Source organism: Lissotriton helveticus, chromosome 4_1 (assembly GCF_964261635.1).
Source record: "Lissotriton helveticus chromosome 4_1, aLisHel1.1, whole genome shotgun sequence".
NCBI classification, from domain to species: domain Eukaryota; kingdom Metazoa; phylum Chordata; class Amphibia; order Caudata; family Salamandridae; genus Lissotriton; species Lissotriton helveticus.
In genome coordinates, this window is record NC_136063.1 from 830,234,251 (window position 1) to 830,245,233 (window position 10,983).

Genomic DNA, 10,983 nt, shown 5'->3' on the forward strand with positions numbered 1-10,983 from the left:
ACTGCACCTAACTCTTTCAGTGTTTTAATGCCTAACAGATTTTCTGGACATGACTTAGTAAGTAACAGATCAGTAGTGCGGGACAATGGACCTACTTCTAGAGTAACTGGCTTAGATATCTCATTAACTATTGGCTTTCCTGAAAATCCAAGGGAAACATTTCTTGAGCCTGAGAGCGGAGCCCCTGGAACTTCGGCGTGACTAATTGTGGTCCTACTTGCCCCTGTATCGATCAAAAACTTTCTATCTTTCCCTAATACTTGACTGTGAACATAGGGACCTTCTTGATCTACAGGTATCTCGATGAGAGGCAAGCCTACCTCCCTCTCTAGGCTGTTTCATGAATATGGCTGGTACTCTGGATACTCGGACTGTGCATACTGGTACATCTGCGATGTAACGTGCTGTGTTGCAGCAATAGGCTGTGGTGCGGGAACTGTCTGTTGTGCATTCTGTGACTGAGGAGTCTGTGAAACTTGTTCTTGTCTAGGCGGACGTGGTCTTTCTTTAGTCTTACCAGTAGCTATGTTATGTTTCAGAACTGCACACTCGTTTATAAAATGACCTGGCTGTTTACAATAATTGCAGTTCCCTTTAACGGGAGCTGCAGGATGACTGGCTTGATTCGGACCCCTCTTCTGACTGTCTTGAGGAACAGATTGTGCAACTAGCACTTTCATTTTCGTGTCTTTCATACGTTTTCTCTCATGTTCTTGCTCTTCCCTAATTCTATTCTGGTGGTACTGGAGCATCTGGAGCATCTGGGACGGAGTATTTGCTTGCCAGGTGCTTTCGACTTTCAAAACTCGGTTTTTAATTTGTGGGCTTGAATTCTCGACTAATTTAGTAACGAAAAGATGAGGGTATGACTCACTACTTGTCTTGAGACCACTGTTGATACTGAAACATTTTTCAAATCTAGAATAAAAATCACTAATATCTTCATCTTGTTTCTGTTTACAGGCTGAGATTGCATCCCAGTCTTCTTTTCTCGTTGTCAATAATCTGGGTAAAACTTGAATCAATAATTCTGGTAATTCTTTACATTTATCTCCAAGACCGGTACCTGGTACTCGTGCCTTGTCTTCAGCTTCTAGAGCTGCCCAATCGATCTTTTTCTCTCCCACCTCCCATTCTTTTTCTTTTAACTTTTCATATACCCCTGCGGGCAGCAGGACTTTTAACATTTTAATGATATCTGGGTAAGTGTATTCTCCCATACGGAGCATGTCTTTTAATTCTCTATGGAACCCTGCTGGATCTTTGTCATGACAGGGAATTAATTTCTTCATTTCAAGAAGTTCCATCTTTGAAATCGGAGTGTATACAAACACTCGTTGCATTACGCCACCCGCCCCTTGGACTGGGTGGACTTCTCGTAACGGATTCTGTCTGTCTATGTAAAATGATTTACTTTCTGGGGGTGAGACATGAACAAAATGCGGGTTCAGGAACGTTCTATATTTGTGACGCTGTTCTAGAATGACACTAACTAAATCGGTACCTAGACCTCTCCATCTATACTGAAGTAACTCGTTCAGGATATCGTGTAACGGACCTGGATCAGAATGTTGACCCTCATACAGAGTAATGAGGTGCTGGATCATATACATACCCACCAGTCGTTGCTCGGCTGGGGGCAGTTTCAGAAACATTTGTGCCACTATTTCGTCTGGAAAAGTGGTAGAATCAGTAATCCATCGGACTGCTGATCGGGCTAGTTCTTGTTCATGCATAGTACCTAATTCACTGTAACCGACTCGTGATTTCAGAATGTGATCGGTAGCTTGAAATACTTGTTCTAGAGAACCTAGTTCTGGTGCTGGATGATGAAAAACAGACTTGTGTTCTAGACGTAAATGACGATCTGGAAATCTAGATTTTCCTACATACGCTATTCTGGCGGGATTCTCGTCTTCTTCCTCTTCAGGATCAGAGATACTTTCTTTCTCGCTTACTTGTGCTGCTTTACGCTGGTCGTGTAACCTTATTATTTCTTTACGAATTTTCTTGTACATACTCTCCATGGCACCGACGGTCTTGTGCTTACCCTCGGCTATATTATCACTCCACCTTGTCAGGATTCTCATTTCGGCGGGATCTTTAGACGGGTAATCTTGTTCTCTTATTAGACAATTGATCAGGAACTTTAATATCATGAGCTGGATCTCGGCTTTCCTTTGAGACATAATCTCGCCAATACTTTCTGGATCATCCCCTGTACGGATGAAACGATATATTCTGTCTAGATCTTCTTTCATATTCGGCAAGGTGACTAGATACTCGGTCACTCTCCTTACACGTAAGGAATATAAAACCATATTATATTCGCCTGGAACTGGATCATAGACACATTCGTTAAGGGTTTGCCTGATTTCTGTAACAGACTGATGTTTAGGCGTGCGCTGTAACGCTTGAGCATGTAATTCGAGTAATGTTAAACGCTTGTGTGGCGGCGGGGTTTGAGGAAGACCTCCTCCTACGGCCCCTAGACTAGAATCGTCGACTGACATTCTTCGTCCTGGCAGGGTCGGTAATTGTAACGTGGGCTGGACTTGTATGGCGGGCTGGACCGGGGGTACCGTAACAGGTACTCCGGTGTCTGGAGGAGCGGGAAGTGCCTGATTTACAGGGACTGGCGGAGCGCGAACAGGATTTGCATATTCTGGGACTGTGTCGTCCAAGTAGGACGAAATAAAAATATCAGCTGCGGTCGGTTTGTGACGTAGCTTGGTCGGAACTAATGGTGGCGGGAAATTACTAGATGCCTCTGGGGTCGCTTTTGGCAAACCTTCGGCAAGGAGAGGATACATACCCTTAATAAGGGCATGCCTCTGTCTGTCTGACTGTTCGGCTTTGACTTGTTCACCTATCTCGATTAATTCTCTTTCTTGGGCTCGTTCCTGGGATTCTCTACTTAACTCTGACTTTCTGACTTCTTTCTCGGTTCTTCTATGAGCTTCCTTACGCCATAACTCGATGGCATCTTTCTGTGACTGTCTGGCTTTCTTTTTCCATAATGCTTCTTCTACTCGCATGATACATTCGGCATCCCATGTACCCGATACGGGCCATCTATACTTTTCCCCTAACTGTTTGGTATACTCTACCCATAAATCTAGATACATTATGGCGCTTATGCCATGTTTCTGATACATAAAGTGACCTGGACTGTCCCTAGGCGGGACAGGAACTGCTTCTTCTAATAAACCCTTTCTAGTTTTTAACTGACGTAACTTGGAAAAGAGCGGCATTGTAAACTTGAATCGGAACACAATACAATACACGAAAAACAATAACAATTAGGAAAACAATTCAGGCATACCACGACATTGGAAAGACATTAAACAACATTATAAATAACAGTTCGAACAGAATATTACCTGGAATACTGAGAACAGAAACAGAACAGAATTTCTCGAGAACGGAACAGACTAGAATTACTGGATGCACTGCTGTAACAGTACGGAACATACCGGTCCCATGAAAGGGACGCATCAAGACCCGTATCCACCTAGGTGAACACTTCGTTTGTGAGTCTGGGCACCACCAACCCACGGACCAGGAGTCAATTTAGATTGGTCCTGTCTAGATACTACCCCAGCAATGGTACTCACCGGGCAGCACGGAACGGAAGGCCTCGGACGGGACTGGACTGCTACGACGACGAACTTCGGACTTCGGACTTCAGTTACGGGTGGGCCTCCGGATACCTCGGACCTTGGACTCTCGGCTTGGGCTCTGGTCGGGACTCGCCGCGTTCCTCCACCGTCTCGTTCGGATGCTGGACCGCCTCCTCCGTCTCCTCCGTGGGCCTGAGGGATACTTGAAGCAGAAATATCTGCACGTGGCCGGTATGGTTCCGTCACGGCTGCAGAGGGTCAGGGGGTCGGCGTGGCTTCACCGACGCATGGGGAAAGGGCAAGTCCCTATTCGGGCGCCATTATGTGGTATATAAATAAATAATACCGGATCTATTTTTGAATGTATGAATGAATAACAGATAGCTCAATAAAATAAGAGTCAAGATTCGAGGTAGTAGGAGTTTCTGCAGGTTTATTACAGCATAAGGACAGGATCAGGACAACCTGCATAGGATGACCCAGCAGCTGCTGGGGCTTGATCTGGGATGAGCGCGCTAACTTTTAATAACAATACATCGACTTATATACATAGCGCAAACACATAGCATTACATTGCAGTAGGCGTAGCAGTGGGTGGAGCAGAAGGCGTGACGCGTAGCAGTCGCGAGAGATAACAGTAAAAGTAGGTGTAACTGGGAGTATACATAGACATGTGGTGCAAACGTAACAGAATATGTCATGAATGGGCGGAAACTTAGGAGGGGCTACCTAAGGAGCCGGGACCTCTAACCTAATGGTGCGCGAAAACTGGCAATGACGTGTTACTAGGAGAAGCTGGGGGCTACGAACTCTGTGCTAGGAGCAGAGACTAGAGTCTGGAGGGTCGGAGCGACATGTACCTAAACCCTATCTGGTATCTGATGTTTAGGGAACATGTTGATATAAACTAGAAGTCATGAGGGGAAAAGCTAACTTGATTCTAAGACTGGACCATGCATTATTCTACATGTAGTGCGTGATGAAGAATATTAAATGACCATTAATACAGTATTTCTCTAACGTGGAGCCGAATAGGCTAGACAATGACGGAAACTATTGATGCAGTTCAGTAGCTTAGGAATGCAGAAAAGAAGGACTGAACTGATAGCTGGAATCATAACATACTCTTGGCAGACTCAGAGGCAGAGCCAAGCTGCACCGGGCACTGCGAGGCAGGAAGTAAGTGAAGGGTCGAGGATACAGGTGGGGGCTGTATCGCTCCTTAGCGAGGCTTTTAGGAGACAGGAGCTGAATCTGTGGTCCGGGCCCTTTTGAGGCCTAGAAACGGGGACTTTATAATGGAATAACGTGCACACTGAGAAACGTGGCAACATAACTTTACATAGGCCTGATATTCGTAGTATTCACGAGGACTGGAAACTGACATACCAGAGGTGGACACAACTGTAATTGCGTCATTAATCGGACATGGGGAATAACATATGCATATTGGTCATGCACACATAACATATGATGGATGAGGCGTAGGGACACAGAACATGGCAAAATTTACTTTTCCACACAGTGATGGCCCATCCAGTCACACCTTAGCGTCCCATTATGTTTGACTGTCTAGGAAGAATACACAAAGCCCAACTTTCAACTACACCCAGTCATGTAACCCAGAGACAAGTTGCAGGCACCAAATGGCTAAGGCAGAAAATGCCATCTCTCTAAAACAAGGATTTTCAAAATTGTAATTTAAAATCTGACTTCACCATTTTAGGATTTTTTATTAGAATTCCAGAGCCACCAAACATGAACAGATTACCTGTTCCCCTTTGGAAATACACCCATGAAATGTAATAAGGCAACTCCAATGTTATCCTATGGGAGGGGTAGGTCTTGCATTAGTGTAAAACACATGTACGAGTTTTCACTACAAGGAAATGTAAAACGTAAAAAGACATGTCCTGCATTTTAGATACATTGCACCCTGCCCTCTAGGCTGTCGAGGGCCTACCACAGGGGTAACTTATATGTAATAAAAAGCAAGGTTTTGGTCTGGAAAAATGTTTGCTTTGCCTGGTCAAAATAGCAGTTTAAAACTGCACATACACAGGCTGCAATGGCAGGCCTGGGAAATGTTTAAAGTGCTATTTAAGTGGGTTGCAGAATCAGTGCTGCAGGTCCACTAGTAACATTTAATTTACAGGCCATGGGCACAGGTAGTGCCACTTTACAAGGGGCTTACAAGCAAAATAAATATGTATATTGGGTATAAGCCAATCAAGCATGTTTTAAGGAGAGAGTACAATCACTTCAGCACTGGTTAGCAGTGGTGAAGTGCGCAGAGTCCTAACCCCAGCAAAAGCTAAGTCGACAAAACAGGAGTGCTGAAGGCAAAACGTTAGGGGGAACCACACCAAGGATGCCAGGTCTAACACTGCATAGCTATTGTCACCCTCAAGGGCCTAGGGCCTAGGCAATGATACTATTGATTAGAGTCCCTAATACACTGTGATCACAGTTTATCTGCATTTTTATTTGATTTGAGTTAGCCAGTGGCTCATTAACACAAAGCTATATTCAAACCCCCTTGTATGTAAATCAAAGTCTCTAGTCATTCTCTGTGTTTCGTTGCAATTTAATGCATAATTGTTAGTGCGCTCCTCTTACTTTTTCTCAAGTATTTGGCCATCATTTTCTATAGGGTGTGTTGGTTATCTTGTCAGCTTTCTCTATTCAAGCGCTTCAACCCATGCTGCAAGTCAGAGAGTATAGAGACTGTGAATGCTGTAATACTTTGAGGTCCAGCTACCCATGGTATTTTGATATTCATGTGACTACTTTCCAAATCAGGATGTCAAGAACAGTCTGAAGAAATATGTAACTATTTCCTGCTGCTCACCACTTTAAGAAGTCCTGGGGCTTCCATGTGATGCAGATTAAAGCAAGGTAAATAAGCCAAAGGAAGTGTGTGGCCAAGCCCAAGATGGCACCAGATGTGTGATCCCAGAGCTCCATTGCTAGCCATGACCTTGCTGATGCTCTGTTGTGCCGTCCTTTGCCATCCTTCTGGTCCAGGGTGAGAATTGCCTCCCAAGCACACTGAGAACATTAGTACAGTGCTGGAGGGTTGGCCTGCGAATGGGCGGAGACACAAAACACAGGTACAAGGTGCACAAGATGACGGTGGCCCAACCACATTGAGCCGTCGTACAAGCCCAGTAAGCTTCCACCTCCCCGGGGGCAGGTGAGAGTAAGGGTGGGGGATTTGCGGCAGCGTAGACCCATGAGGAGCTCAATGTGGGATGTGAGCCCAGGTACCTTACATAACCACCCAAAAGTTCCCCGTAAGAGCAAAGAGGCCAGGAGGACCTGACCCCCTGAGCCGGTGAACAACACTTACAACGCAACTTTTACATCGCAGAGCCTTTACAACGCAACCATTACAACGCAAACTATTACAACGCATTGCTCTGGGGGGCGCTCTAGGATAGGGAATAGGTTAATTTACTATCCAATAACCTTCCCTAGTGTCCACGGGGACTGGAGTCGGAATAGTAAATTAAACTATTCACTATCCAGCGCCCAAAAGCACTATGCGTTGTAATGGACTGCGTTGTAATACTTGTGTTGTAAAGGCATGCGTTGTAAATGCATGCGTTGTAATGTCATACATCCCCCTGAGCCGTGTACCGGACAGAAATGAAGAGGTTGCTTGGCCTCCTAGTCTGACGAGCGCATATGCACTCCCTGAAATGGCAGCACAGCAGTCACAGTGCATCAGAGGGTGCAACTGTAAGGTGGGGAGCCTGCACTTGAGGAGCAAGACCCCTCACCTGGCTGCAGGCCTTTGTGGCACCCCGATTCTGTTCCCACGTTGCTGCCGGGAAGGCCTCATTAAAGCTGCTGTGGTCTGGGGGTGCCCAGCACCGTGGAAGTGGCAGGTGGCCTGCGGCAAAAGAGGAGATTGTCAGGCGGGCAATTCTGTGAGCCACCGGGGCTCAGAGTGGCTTGTGGTGGTGATGGGGGGAGGAATACCTTCTACTGGGGTACAGCAGGTGAAAATTGCCCCATGTGACAGAGATATCTGATATCCTGGGCCTACTCAACATTGCTCAGTGTTGGGGGTGTGCCCTGTGTTCCTCCCCTTACCCACCCAGAGGTGAAGATTCCTGACATGGACCAGTACTACGAGTGTGTTGGGCCTCCCAATTAACAGGCAATGTAAGTGGACTCCTGTAACACCCAGGGAGTGGGACCTATCTTTGTGTAACACTTATTGAGGAAGTGACCCCCCCCCAACAGGGGTGGAAGACTTGACTGTCTACTGTATTTGATCCCGCAAGCTTGGGAGGCTGGTTCTCCAAGTGTCAGCCAGATTGAGCTCAGTGAAGATTGACACCTGAAGGTGCCCTCCTGGATTCTAGGCCTCATCTCATGGCACAGGTTTGAGTACGTAACCAATGTGTGGAGGTTGGATAACCTTTCACAAAAACGTGCGCTCGATTTAACATAAAACAATAAAGTTCCTTCACTTAGTCTTATAATTTTCTTCCAATGATATGAAATCCAAATGTTTCATCATGAAATCATTTCAATGTTTATTTTTGATCTTTTTCCTTTCCTTATTTCATTTCATAAGGGTTAATGATTACATTTTCTTCAAACAGTCCAATTATATAACGTTACTCATCTGCCCAATGCATTTCGGGTCGGTAAGTACGACCCTTCGTCAGGGGCCTAAAGAGAAAATTGATACAGGACCTTAGCAATCAGCATAGATAGATATATTTACAAGCATGTAGTGGTGTTTTATAGAGATAAACTAAACCATTTAAATAAATAAGTCTCGAAAGTCCCGAACGGGTGTTAGTGAATAGTAATGCAAAACCATGAGGCATGTAGAGTCGTTTAGTATAGATAAACTAAACCATTTAGGTAAACAAGTCTCGAGAATCCCGAACGGGTGTTAGCGAATAGTAGTACCAAAACTGTAAAGCACGTGAATTATCGAATTATTCACGCAATCGTGTTTTCATTAGTCAGGTTCGTGTAAGTGAAAGTTAGATTTAAACCGAACTCCGCGGTCACATGACGTGAGTATGTGAGCTTACGATTGCGTGAATCCTTGTCGTTTACTCACAGTAAGTCTTTCTTTACTCTATTGCGGCTTTTACTTCACTCTTTAAATTGACTCTAGTGCACTACTTGACGTATGGGTTCTCCCGTTAACTTCCATATACTCGAATTAGTCAACACTCGTTTTATATTTCCTCACCGACTATGCCACCACTCGCACATATAATGTGTCTGTAATTCGATCACATGCTTTACGGTTTTGGTACTACTATTCACTAACACCCGTTCGGGATTCTCGAGACTTGTTTACCTAAATGGTTTAGTTTATCTATACTAAACGACTCTACATGCCTCACGGTTTTGCATTACTATTCACTAACACCCGTTCAGGACTTTCGAGACTTATTTATTTAAATGGTTTAGTTTATCTCTATAAAACACCACTACATGCTTGTAAATATATCTATCTATGCTGATTGCTAAGGTCCTGTATCAATTTTCTCTTTAGGCCCCTGACGAAGGGTCGTACTTACCGACCCGAAATGCATTGGGCGGATGAGTAACGTTATATAATTGGACTGTTTGAAGAAAAATGTATCATTAACCCTTATGAAATGAAATAAGGAAAGGAAAAAGATCAAAAATAAACATTGAAATGATTTCATGATGAAACATTTGGATTTCATATCATTGGAAGAAAATTATAAGACTAAGTGAAGAAACTTTATTGTTTTATGTTAAATCGAGCGCACTGTTTGTGAAAGGTTATCCAACCTCCACACATTGGTTACCTAGTTGAAGACACGAATAGGCATCGTGTGACAAACGCTTGCGCCACCCATTCAAAACTCAGAACAACTGTTTAAATTTTGAAAATGAGTGCATAGGGATCCAAAACTTTTACAGGTTTGAGTACCCCATAGCAATTGGGAGTAACATGGACTAGGTGGAGTCCCTGGAGGGTGGGCCTATCCCTTGTGAACATCTTCATTTAATAAACAGAATGCGGGGGGGCTGCCTTGTGAACTCCTGCAACACAAGGAGGACTATTCAGGGGGCGTGGCCGCTGAGGCGAGCAAGATGGCTGCCTCTGCCTGAAGCTCCGCCGGCCGGGTCTCATAATCCTTCATTTTCCCAATGTAGGGACATTTTGAACTTTGCAGACACCCTCCTGCAGTCCCCGGACATCGTGGGGAACACCCTGATGCTGGGTGCGGACGGCGGCGATACCCGGAGCTGACTCGTGGCGGGCCGGCGCGGAGGGCTGGCGCGGCCCTGCAGCCTTCCCCTGTGGTGTAAACGACATTTGCGGGGGTGGTGAGTCTGGCCCTGACGGGCGCCCAGTACTGCTCTGTGCTCCCCCACACTCCCTTCTGAGGGCTCTCCTCCCCCCGCCCCTCCTGCTGCGCCTTCCGACCGAGTCCCACTGCTCGCGGTGCACTCTCGGGGCTCCTGAGGCCCTGTGGGCGTGTCCACGCTGGGGCCTGGCGTGCAAGGCTCGGTGGGGGCGAGGCAGGTTTGCGAGGAGGCCCCAGCGTTCTGTCCTGGAGCTGTGGCGTTGCTGGACCTCGTCGGGTGTGCCGACTCCCCCCAGTCCCTCCTGCACACGCAGCGGCCGGAGATGATAGGGGCCTGCCATGAGTGAGTGGATGAGCCCCCTGCTGACGTCTTGACACCAACTGGCATGGTGGAATTGAGCCCTCTGTCCACCCTGATGTTTCGGCTCTGCTCTGATAGCTGATGGCCATTAGAGGCCTTCGCCTCCTGCATAGAGCTGGAGTTACCAGCGCTTCATCATTTGCTGCCCACCTGCCTGTGCCCTGTGACCTAGGCTGCCTGACGCTCTCCGTGCTGCCCACCCTTGTGCGGATCGCTTTAGCATGATGCGGCTGGGATGGCCCGCGGACTCCTCGAGGCGCTGCCCTGAACCTCCAGCGGAGCCTGTGTGACCTCACCTCTATCCTCGCTCTGCCACCTCGCTAATCTACGTTTCCAGGCTAGGGTTGCTGTGGCTGCTGCACTTCATTGTCTGCCGGGGGATGGTCCTACTGCTTGGCGAATTGACTGGTTGAAATCCACGTACTTGGCCCTCTGCCCTCTGATCTCGCCTCAGTTGTTGATCTAACAGGCCACAGCCCCCTCCTCCCCTTCCAAGATGGGGAAGTAAGATCCTAAACAGCGCATGCTACAGTTTGATAAGGCTGCTGGCACTGCTTCGGATGTCCCTCCTGGTTTGGTTGGTGGAGCCACGGGCTCTAATGACACTGAAGACCCTGCCTCTCTTGCGACTGCCATGCTAGCCAAGATGAGAGCTGGTTTTAGGGCGTTGGAT